Source organism: Maylandia zebra, linkage group LG2 (genome assembly GCF_041146795.1).
Source record: "Maylandia zebra isolate NMK-2024a linkage group LG2, Mzebra_GT3a, whole genome shotgun sequence".
Lineage (NCBI taxonomy): Eukaryota > Metazoa > Chordata > Actinopteri > Cichliformes > Cichlidae > Maylandia > Maylandia zebra.
In genome coordinates, this window is record NC_135168.1 from 36,029,273 (window position 1) to 36,041,941 (window position 12,669).

At 39.5% G+C, this 12,669-nt stretch overlaps 1 long non-coding RNA gene across 1 annotated transcript; it reads right to left on the minus strand.

Moving 5' to 3' along the window:
* Positions 1-10,155: 10,155 nt before the first annotated feature.
* LOC143413925 (uncharacterized) lies at positions 10,156-10,778 on the minus strand. Its single transcript, XR_013094487.1, has 3 exons — positions 10,652-10,778; positions 10,425-10,574; positions 10,156-10,343 (listed from the first exon to the last, which is right to left on the minus strand). It is a non-coding gene; the product is annotated as an uncharacterized LOC143413925 (long non-coding RNA).
* Positions 10,779-12,669: the final 1,891 nt, after the last annotated feature.

Here is a 12,669-nt window from a genome sequence, read left to right on the forward strand (position 1 = left end):
ATCTTTTCCATGGTCTGTCAAACATTAAGTGTAAATTCCGACTGCAGATTTCTGACTGTCGAATGTTTCTACTTTTATAATACACCGCAGCTGCACTACAAATATAATAAAGTGCACGGCCAATTTTCATTTCCAGTCCATCCCTGATGTCATCTGTCTCATCTATTCCGGTCGTTGTTATGCTTGGCTTTCCCCCTTCCCTTCTCTTTTGAAGCACTGAAATTGAATTGGGCTCAATGTGTCATAATTGCCAAACTGCTGAGCTTTACATACCTCCAGTTTAGTGGCAGACGTACTGTCCAATACACATGTAAAGGAGCCAGCACACACAACAGCAGAACACAAACTGAAAACTGCAAATGTATCCTCTCAAGTCGATTACTCCATAGCAACACTCTAAAAATGTTTTGACGCTTTTTATTGTGTTTCTTTGGGTTATAGCTATAAATACATTTAAAATCAGCCGTAAACAAAAATCAGCCATAAAGTAACTGAAGCAGCTTATCGTACAGCCTATTTACATTTTTAATCTCCTTTCATCAGGGGATTCCCTCTTACTCATGCTGACACACATAGCAAAAATAGCAGCATTAAAATCATGTAGGAAATAAATAATCTGTCAGAAAGCCAAATTCACACAGTCCTCAGGCAAAATAACTAATAAGGAGATGGCATAGGAAAATTGCATGCATTGTTTATGCTTTTTCTTTTTTTGCACCCAGAGACATTTTTATCACAACAAATGAAAACATATACGAACATAAACAGCTGCTGAAATTTTACAGGGAAGCTGGCGTGTATATGTGCTTGTTATCGTGACATGACAGATTTGAACTTGGCTGTCATTTCAAAAAAATCAAGCATATATAAGCAAAAAGTATTACTGAAGTAACTGTCAAGCAGATTTTAAAGTAAAACACAGAGGCTGGAGATGTGTCAGTGATGCCTAACACTGGCTAAGAGATCCAGATGTGTGAGAATTCAAGGGCTAGAGCATACAGCATGCGATCCATCAGCTTACTGGGACGTGGTTAAGACATTTTTCACACCAAGTTATATTGCTGTACACAAACTCATGGGATTTTGTTGTTAATCTGACTTCAATGTGTGTGTTGCAGCAGTTTGGAGCTTCTGGTTTTTATTGGTGGGTCTGGTCATTTCTGGATGAGTTTAGCAGCACAGCTAAGAAAACTCTCTGTAATGCATCTTATACTAATCAGGTCTGCTCTGCTTCATATTTTCACTGAATGAGAATAAAGTCAAGTGACTTTGCCAACAAACAAGATGAATTTTTGGCTCTGTTGGTTTTGTTACGAGTTATATAAAGGGTTGACCCACAAACTTGACCCAATGTGAAAAGCAAGTAATGATTCTGGCTTGATTTAATGTTATTGTGTTGTTTAAGTATCATCGTTACACAAGCGCCACGCTCAGATTCAGATTAAGTACCTGCAGTAAATGGGTCCTTGTTGGCTTGCCTTGTGACTGGGAGTCACTGGAAGTGCAGCAGAACACTGCAAAGCACATCAATGTATCTAAGAACACAGTTTAATATCTCTACACTCTAATTGGAATTTATGGCACACTTACAAAATGTAAAATTTTAAACATTTGGAAACACAGCCTACTCCCTCTACACACATATGTGATCACTGCAGATCATATATAGGTCTGTGTATGTTAGAGACAAGGAAAATACTTAGTGTAGCTCAGTCTATATCAAATTTGAAGGTCATTTAGCAAGGGCCAGTCCCTTTTTATATCATTTACAAAGAGGCGATCCTAAAATTTAATTGAAGGACATAATGGGAAATAGCAGTGTAGAAGGTGCTACAGCTCCCCCTGGTGAATCACAAAGGACCTGCATATCCGTCAACTGAAAAATTAATAATTAAAAACAACTTTTAAATTTTATCAGTTTCTTTTCAAATTATATACATTTTAAAAAATCATAAATAGTTGATTTCATAGTTGTTTAGGTTCAGTCTATTTAAAGCAAATTAAATAAGTACATAAATGTAGCTTAAGTGAAGCTAATGTGGAAGTACCTTACTTGCATTCTTTTTAGTGGCCACCAGGGGGTAAGATGTGTGGTTGCAAAAATCTTTGGTCCAATCCGGTTGTTCAGTCTGACGTCACTAGCCGTGTCTGGACCTAAACTCCGCTGCAGGTCCATATATCAAACGATCACTATGGCATTACTGAGAGTTGAAAAACTGTCTAAAGTCTTTCATCTTTAATAAAATGATCAGCGTTCTGCTCTACCAGGTGTAACAATTGAGTTTAACATCCAGGCATCCATGAAAACGGAACTTATGACATTTAACGGAGTTAGAAGTTAGCAGGGAGTTAGCTCGCTAGCTTATATCTAAATACAATATAGCATGTCCTGACTGCGGGGTTTTGGAAACAAATTAAAACGTACAGCTTTCTTATCACTTCCAACATAAATGAAGACAGAAAACTAAACAGCAGTGACGTTTGTAGGGTAACTGAAGTTTGGCTAGCTGGTATATAATGATGTGCTACGTGACCGCTAGCGACACAGCTATGTTAGCATAATATAAACAAGCTAACTTTTTTTCCACTCGATAAAAGTTAACGTGAGTGTTTTCGGTGGTCAGGAACAAATGTAATCGCATGGCAGGATGCTGTAAAAGGACCAAACTTCAGCCAGGAGAACAACTGAGATAATCCATCCACAATACGAGGTTAGTCATTCATATACTGCTGCATGGGCTGGGCTGTAGTTACATCCTTAAAAACTGAGCTTAAATAAATGATTAGCGGTAATAAAAGCCGAGGGAGGTCAACAGTGATCACTGACTGTTTTAGGAGCTTTTTGAGATAAATTAGAAGAAAATACAAAACATTAAACATGTTAACAACAGCGCTGCCCAGGTTGCCTAGCAACCATGATACTATCAGCTAGAAATGTTTCATACAGCATTGTGTGACAGAAAGGAAGGAAAAAATCTTTTGTTCATTTGTTTGTTTGTTTCTACATAGGAAATAGGTCAGCTATTGAGCGGCGTATATTTTAAAGTAAAGGCTTTAAGTTAGTACAAACGTCACTAATGTCACATAACTTTGCCAACATGTGGGCAACAGTAATGTTTTAATGTTCTTCCTTATTAAACATTTGCACATAAATAAGTGACATAATATTCAGTACTTAAAGTTTACTCTTCGGGCGCCCCTCATCCGCCGTTTTTTTTTTCGGCAAAATTATCCACACCCACCGCCGCGCTATGCATTCTGGGATATGTTGGGCCACGAAGTCTACACCGCCACATCCTTAAAATTCAGGGAAATGAAGGACGCATTTGAGGGCCGCATTTCGAGCAGCCTTTGAATTGGGACAGCCTTCGTCGCATCGCTGTGACGTAATCGGCCTTAAAATGCGGCCTTTCAGGCTGCAGACCCTGAATTGGGATACAGCCTGTGTGTGATGTGTGAGGTACCAAAATAACACCTATATGAGACACATGTTTAGCTTCTAATGTAGAGATTCTGCAACTGGCTTTGGGCTGTGCAGGGCTCTCTGCCTTCTGGAAGATGATTGAATAAAGAATTATAAACGTTTTGACCACTCCTGAGTCGAGTTTTCTCTGTTCTATCATGGGGATAAAAGAACTGGATTTAATACAGGAAGGAGAATTATTCAAGGTATGCTTAGCGGATAACAACTTGTAATTGGCAAATTGTCAGCCAAGGAGTGCCAGGCCTCATGGTCAGATCTTCCCCTCAATCATTACAATCATTACAACTTGCAAAACAGATGATCGCCAGTGTTAATTTTGCTCACCAACAATTTTCAACACTGACCTTTTTGTTTTTGATGAAAATAAGACCATAACAAAATTAAAAGTAATGCACAATAAGAAAAACTATGATGAGATAAACTGGTGAACAGGTAAAAAAAATGAGAGATGAGATCCAAGAAGAACTAATTAATATGTGTAGAAAGGTGATGATGTAATGTAATGTAATGTGTAATATACAGTATGAAATTCTAACTCTAATATGGAGATTATTACTATTATTATTGGAAAAAACAAATATAAATAACAATTTATCATGTACTACTAGAGATATCTTAGTCTGGGACAATGTGACAGAACAACCAATGAGGAAAGCCAACAATATCATGTGAAGATGCTAATATGGCAAAAGTTCTTCCCTGATTAAAAACACAAGAATACACACATATCCAAACCAAAAAAAAAAAATGAAAAAAAAGAGGCACCGAACTTTTATTGCACCATGAAATCTGCAACATTTAGAGAGCAATAAGACAGTAAAGACACAATAAAGAAGCCATAGAATGAATGCGAATTATACCATGATGAAACTACATACACTGTATATATAAGCACTTCTAATTTGTCTGACTTCCAAAAACAGGTGTGCTCAAAATGTTTGAGTTTTCACTGTGTAATAAATAGACTATGTTGAGTCTGTTCTTTTCACTGTGCTCTGATAAAATAAAGTAGATCTGCAGTTTTTGAGTGAAGAGAAAAAAAGAAAGAAAAAGCAAACAATGATCACTGCAACAGCATCTCTGTCAAAGCTTTCAGATATTTTTTAAGTTGACGAGATGGCTAAACATGGTTATTAGACCCATGCTGAGAGTGAGGATTTAAGCGCTTGGGAGCCCAGAGCAACCAACACACATGAATTCATGTACTCTGGATGTGGTATTATTCCTTTGCCTCTTTGCAGCCAGCCACCTGTTCCTTTGTTTACTTGCCAAACTCTTCATACATTGAAAAATCTTTGGAGACAAGAGGGCTTGTATTACACCAGACATGATACTCTAGCTGGTGCCTGATGAAAATCAATCCGCAGCCAGAATATTGCACCAAAGAGTCGAGGAAAGCAAACAAATACTAATTTCCATAATTAATCAAGTGCACATAAAAATTGCTTCACTTTTTTTCCATGTAGACAAAGATAAGCTAGTGGTTGTTGCAGAATTTCAACTCTGGCTTGTACAACAACAACAACGACTGTTATTGTGGTTTAATGAAATTGAGTGTTTATCTTCTTCTAGACTATATTTACATTCATTTATTATAAATGTTTAGTTGGAATTCTAATTAATTGTTATTAGTGTAGTTTTTATAGATTACGCTCCTTTCGGTTCTCGTCAGGATTGTTCTGTTGTATTTGGTTTCATTTCAAACTTGTCACAGTTATTACTCCCTCATCATCTCTTTTTCCTGGCGTTTCATTCAGTTTTCACCTGTCGTGCCCGTGTGGCTTTTGGCACTGAATAGTTGGACTGTAATTTTCTGCCAGGCATGCATCAACACATCTCCATCTTTAGCTTTCCAACAATTGAGTCTCATGAATGGTGTGCTGGAGAGTACCTCGCAAGAAAACAGCAGCAACACAAGCAGGAGAAGGCCCAAATCTTGTCAGCTTTGAGTGGGTCTTCCTGTTTTTCTTTAGCCTGCTTGGCTCAAACATCATAAAAGCATTCAGCTTTTAGAGGAATACAACTGTATAACATGTCAACAGACTAGACTAGACTCTAGTTGTCTTGACATTGCTTCCTTTTATATGATCTTGACCGTGCAGAACAGCAAGAAAAGGTATTGCAGTACAATAACAAGTGAGCCAACACAAATAAAAACAATGATTCATCTGAAAGTAGGGAAAAAATATGGAACTCAGATGGCTAAAGTGCAGGAGAAACATCAAACTCAAGGCAAGTCAAACTGGTAGGACTGGACATGGGCAGGACTTGGACAAGGGTAGGAGACAAACAACCAGTCTATATAAGAATCAGTCCATTTACCATTTTATCATTTACCCCTCTGGTGGCTGAATGTGTAGAGAAAGTGAAAATCCTTCATGACTCATGCCGCAGTTAAAGGGAAGAGGAGACCCTTCAGAGGTTGTCAGGACAATGTTGACACAGTGCACTGAAATCAGTGCACCATACTGTAAGACCAACCTGAGCACAGCCTGGAATTTCTTCAAGAAAGTGCATGACTCAGGGTGCCATACAAGGATGCTTGTGTGGGGCACTGAGTCACTGATACTATACTAGGAATTATACAGCTCAGTGTGGCTGTGGAAAGCAACACAAGACGCCAGCTTCAAGGTCATTGCACAAGTCACCGTCAAATGTAGCATTTACCAAGGTGTTTTATGTAGGCTTGACTCCCTCAGCTAACTTATTACAAAGAACAGATACAGATAGAACTAGTGCAGCCTGAAACTCTATGAGCAATGAAAAGAGGGAGGTCACCAGTTTGAGTGTCAAAGCCATGATTCAAGATGAAATTGTGACAATCTATGAATTTACCAGCAACATGCAACCTCACAGGGTGAACTGCTTTAAGTGTACTTCAGATAGGTGAATACAGATGATCAGGAAGAAGAGGAAATATCATACAAGACCAAGTCCAAAATGGTAAGCTACTTCCAATAATGGAAGTAGGTGGCATGAAGTTCCAGTACCAGGGGTGTAATTTCCAGGGGGGTTAGGGGGGTTATGACCCCCCCAAATAATCAGGCCCAACCAATATAAACCCATCGATATAAAATTATGAATTATCTTGCATAAATAGGCTGTTGATTTTATTTACTCATTTTAGGTATTACCAGCGAAAGTTGCATGTTTAATCATCTGGGAATTCACCCAGATTTATTTATTTTTTAGACAGAGATCTTGACCCCACGAATGTTCAGCACAAAGTTACGCCGATGGGCAGTACAGCACATGTAGCATGTTGCAAGATGCAATTTCTGACAGCATAAACTTAGAGAAACAGCCGAGCAGTTGGGATAGTCTACAGCAGGGGTGGGCAACCCTGGGCACGCGTGCGAAGGGTTAAGTGTTAGCACGACCATAGCTGAGAGGGGACGCAGTTTGTCCCGGACTTCAGCTAGAATGGAAAAAGACACAAAGGTGGAGTTATTCTGTTACACTGCACAGCTGCCTCTTCTCTCATTCTCTCCCCTCTCTCTCCTGTTGCTATTTCAATCATGAAACTGATCAATCATAAGCTGATCGGCTTTTCTCTCTTGTTTGTTTATCGCCCACTTTGCGCCAGAAAGAGGAAACCGCCGGATGTCGCTGTCAACAACAGCAGCACGTTTAACGTTGATCAGCTGTTGTTAGAATTTATTTAATATTTCTTTCTAGTAGCTGATGTTTGCTGGAGCCACAGCTGTAAAACCTTCTGGTCATGATATCAGTTTGTATATCTGGTGAGAGGGAAACATGCAGATGAAACCAGGAGATGTTCTTACTGAATCATCAGAGCTGAACAGGTGATGGAGAAACAGGTTTACCTTTTAGGTGACATGAATGAGTTGAAGGGTTGGGTTGAATATTAACAAACATGCCATATTGGCCCAGTTTATTTCTCTTATCATTGTTGTGAGGAGACCATAAATAGCATTTGTATTTTCTGTTGTACAGTTCATTTGCTGTTGTGGAGTTCTTGTTATGGATAAAAAGTGTCTTTTTTGTTTAATAACAGCTGATAACTATTCACTGATAGCTGCCAACATCTGCGAACAAATATAATTCTATAAAGTGGTTCTATATATTGTGTAACTGTTCATATAGAGTGTTATTAAATTTATTGCTAATGCAATCATATGGCACACTGACTTCTGAGGAAATCTTAAATGGCACTCGTAATCAGAAAGGTTGCTGACCCCTGGTCTACAGGTCTATCTGTGCCACCAAATTCCAGTCGGAGAAACCTTAGAAAGCTGTTGCAAACACCAGGGTTAAGATCCTGTGGGACTTCAAGTTCCAGACAGACAAGCAGCAGCTTATACCAGCCAACCAGAAAGTGCTTACATTAGTCTCTTCTATATATTGAAGACTTTGTTGAAGACTGTGTTAGTACTGATGTCACTGTGCGGCGATGTTATCATCTTGTACAGAATTTCCTGCCTGATATGATTGTTTTCAAGAAGAAAAGCAGCAACAGTCTATGTGAGGAGAAAACGTGCCATAGAAAAACCAGTATGTAACATTACTAAAATAAGCCCTATATGCCCATTTATGGTGGATTTAATTAGTGTAAGATCTGTGGCACCTTGGATTTTTTTTAATGTTCTTGACACACAGGGCTCTTTTACAGCCCTGTGGGAAAAGACCTACACTTTTTCTTTAGGCAACAGCAGTTTGATCTTCTCCTGAGTGTCACTAACATATCACAATAGCCTCGCACAATCCCTAACTTCAAAAATTCAAGTCTTTCGCGCTGTCTAATTTGATCATTAGGGATTATTCATGTTTGTAGTCAGGTTTGCTTGAATTCTCTTTAAACTGTGGCGTAGGTGTACGGATGTGACTCTTGAGTAATAGGGGTGTAGAACAAGTTTAAATCATGAACATAAACAAACTAAAAGCAGTGCTGAGTTGCAAAAGCCTGACAAATGCTCACTGTGGATGGCACCATTTGCATGAATTCAGTGCAGAGAAGACGTGCTGATAGAATTTCAGAAAGTCCCGGGAAAATTGTTCTGTACATCCTTGACTTATATTTGGACCCAGGCAATCAATAGGAACAGAATTATGAGGCACTGAAGCGAGTGATTTTAATCTGGGACTAAATATCCAGTAGTGGATTAGTTTCAGACAATTTCATACCTCCAGAGCTCTTCATGAAATATGGATAAGGCAGAAGAGAGAGAGGGGGGATTATGAAAAATAAAGGCATTTTCCCAAACCTCCTCCTTCGATGGAAGCCAGATGAAAAGTTTTGCAGATGGGCAGCTGGAGGATTCAAGCCACTTTGCATAGCAGATGCCAAAACTCCCACAGCCTTGGTCTGGGCACCAGTTTAATTAGAAAGACCCCCTAGTAAGATACCTTTCAGCACTGACAGCGGTGTTCCTAAACATGCCCACATTTTTTCTCACAGTGAGAAGTCGTATGGTCAATATTACTGATGAGCATGGGTTGCACACACAAAGAAAAAGATTGATGCAAAAATGGGTCATTTACATAGATTGTTGTAGGCAAGTTTGATCCCTTTACATATTCTAATTATTCCTGTGCATACTATGCGACTATACATTCTGCAAGTCAAGTGAAGTTTGTCCTCCAAAGGTAATTTTAACTAGAATGCAAATGTAAATCCATCTTTATATTGGACTATAATCCAGTGTAAGTACTGAGTGTCTATGGGTCACAGCCTCAAATGGAGAGGAGATGGCTAGTTTCATAACGACAGCTGAACTGAGGGTCTTCATTAAGGCCCAGTATAAGGTAAATAAACTAGTCTGTTAGAATTAAACAGACCATGCAAAAACTAAACCAGCTGGCAAAAGTACAGACATTCTGCACTTAAGCAGAAGTACAAACACTACTGTTAAAACATACTCCAGTAAAGTTGAAGCACTGATTCAACTTATTTACTCATGTAAAAGTAAAAAAGTACAGACTCTGAAATCTACTCAAGTAAGAAAGTGAAAAGTAGCTCTTTGGAGGAGGTTTCTATTTTTGTGCAACACTAACTGACCTTTGTTCTATATTAAGATAATGATTAAATAATATCAGTAGATGGGAATACAAACTTTAGTCTAACTTTTTAAAATTCTAATTGTGTTCAGCTTGAATCTGAAGAAAAAGGAAAATCAAACTGGGTTAAAGTGGGATTCAGAAGGTGGGGGAACCCTAAAATTGGTTGTAATGGCTCGGTGCGGGGAAAAGAATCATAACTCAGTTCAATAATTTCTATCGAGAGCTCCAGTAGATTTTCTTAGTGTACAGGCTGTGATCAGCTGCCCTGCTGCATTTTGTGGATGCACACAACTGAATTCAACCAGATGTCAGCAGTTGTTTCATGAGTCCCCTGGCTGATTTCCATCCTCTACACTGACAGTGCACTGTTTATGCTGTCTGTTTTCTAGATGGTATAAAGTTGGTATGAAGGTGGAATTCAGTCAATGGATCTAAGCATCATCAGCTAAACGTGATATAACCTAACTGTGGCCATGAAACCGTGGCCATGAAAGCACAGCCACTGTGCACCAATCACACACACTGTTCTTTACTTTAAATTCATCACAGCACAGCAAACTAACCTGTTTCATTCAAATTTTAAATAACACCATTAGCCCTCCTCAGTTTACAGCATGTTTTACAAAATTAAAAAAAATATGTGTCAAGAACCGAAGTTCAACACACAAGCTGGACCCAGGAGCAGAACACACACACAGCGGTACGAGAGAAAAAATAAACTTTATTATAACTGAGAGTGTCCCGGGAGAGTAGAAGGGAGAAAACGCACGGAACCAGAGAAACCGAGGGACCGGGAGAAGAATCGCGCAGGAAACGCCGAGACCGGGACCGTGGGAGGCTGAAACAGAAAAAGAAAAAAGGATTATTGGGGTGCGGGTAAACCGGCAGCATACGAGGGGAGGTAGTGTACGCGTCTTACGATGATAGCGGGGCCAAGGGAACCGGAGGGAGGGGTGAGGGTCCGTGGGGAGAAGCTCCAGAAAGGGCGAGGCGGCTGGGGTTGATCGTGATCCAAATTCTGGACAGGCAGGTGGACAGGCTGGTGACTCAAAACACGCCGAGCAGTGATCTGGGTATACAAGGCAGAGTTAGTACTAGTTCACACGGATAGGATTGCCTAAGGACTTTCCCGTAGGTGTGCGTTACCGCTGAAGGACGATTACGGAGCAGCAGGCTGGGCAGGATTAAATGGTCCACCTGGTGATCGCCTGGGATGGGATGCAGGTGTGGAGTCAGCGGCCACGCCCACGGGAGTGGGCATCCCATCAGCACCTCAGACGCTGGGCCGCGGACCATGACAATATGTGTACAGATTGAATATCTGATTTAAAAACAACTTACATGTAAGCTTTAAATCTGCACTCTACTAAATCCTACTGAGAAGTCCTTACCTTTCAATCTAACCCAGGGGTATCAAACTCCAGTCCTCCAGGGTCGGTGACCTGAAACTTTTCCTTGTGTCCCTGTTGCAACACACCTGAATACAATTAGTAGGTCATTAGCAAGAGTATAGAACTTGACTGCAGTGGTGGCAGCTCCTAACCCTACTCAAGTAAATTAAAGTAAATGATTGGGAAAATGTACTTCTAAAAGTACTTTTACTTCACCATGTTAATTCACTCATGAGCTGCTATAACATGAATCAAATGGCTGAAATGCCACCTCAGCATGCAGTCAAGTTCTATACTCTTGCTAATGACCTACTAATTGTATTCAGGTGTGTTGCAACAGGGACACATGAAAAAGTTTTAGGTAACCGTCCCTCGAGGACTGGAGTTTGAGACCCCTGATCTATACCCTCTTCCTCTCCTGTCCTGTCTTTCTTATCTTTCTCCATCTGTGGGTGAAGCTAGCTCTCTTTCATTTTCTCCCTGTGAAATTCAGCAGCTGGACCTTTTTCTAGCAAGACACTGTAAGACAAACTGCACATAAACAGTTTGTGTGTTTGCTGATGTTTGTCGAGCTCAATGAAATGCTGCATTTGAAATTACCAGACACTTAAAAAAAAGTCACTTTCTTTATGCTCACTCCTAAAGTAACTTATGGACACTGGTGTTGTGGCAAAAAACCACCATCCCACTTTTAACCCCTGACTTCGGCACAAATCATCTCTTTTTATGTGACATCCTCTGGTGATTAATAAGGGGAACAGCCCTCCTTTGTGTGTTTAGGCTCAAATAGGTTTGATGTGGCTTGCAGTGACGAAATAATAATTCAAATATGTTAAAGCAAGTGTAACAAGTCTGTTTTGAAAATGTAAGAAGTAGAAAGTACAGATATGTATTTAAAAATGCAGGGAGTAAAGGTACAAAGTAGTCAGGAAAAATATTTTTTTCTTTTTTACATCGTTATCATATGTTAAGCTTTTGTAGTCACAATACCACAAACCATCTTTGTCATTTTGGATGCGTGACAATCACGGTGACAGTGTAGAATCAACAGAATAGGCTCTAGTCACAAAAGCCTTGAGACTGGTGTGCAATCATCTGGCAACCACTGGTCGTAAGGGGATAAATGCATATCCCCGACAGCTGTGAATGGCTCCTGGAGATTTATGACAGGTGGTATGAAGACTATTGTTAAAGTTCCAGTCAAAGAGGCAGTGATTCCCAGGCAAGCACCTGTTGTTAAAGAAAAACATGTATGCCACAACTTTGGCTGCAAGCATATTGCTGCAGTTTCTCCTTCAGCTTCTCGCTGAGCTGCAGGGAAATGATAAAAAGTCTGACACAAACCAGATGTGGAGAAGGTTTGCCTTCAAAGTAAAAGACATACCTTTTGAAGCATGTAGGCTGCAGTGCTGAGGCGCAACTTTTACTTTGAAGTTGAACTCTCTCCATTTTTTAATTTTAAACTTTAGTTGGAACTTTGTATTATTGGGTTTCACATTATTTTCTATAAGCAACATGGGCATTAAAAGACAAACATATGCAACGTGAAGCAAAGGAATATGTAGTGTTTTGTACGAAAGTAAATACATAAATGTATGAAAACCACACACATGAACAAACATTGTATTTTTTTCCACAAATCAAGAGTGTTGAAAATTCAGTTCATGAGATCTGTTTGTTTAATGCTGAATAAGAAGGTAATGCTTTTATATGTGTAACCTTTGACATATTGTTCATTACTGGAGTAACTGAGATCGTCTTTATTTCTGACTT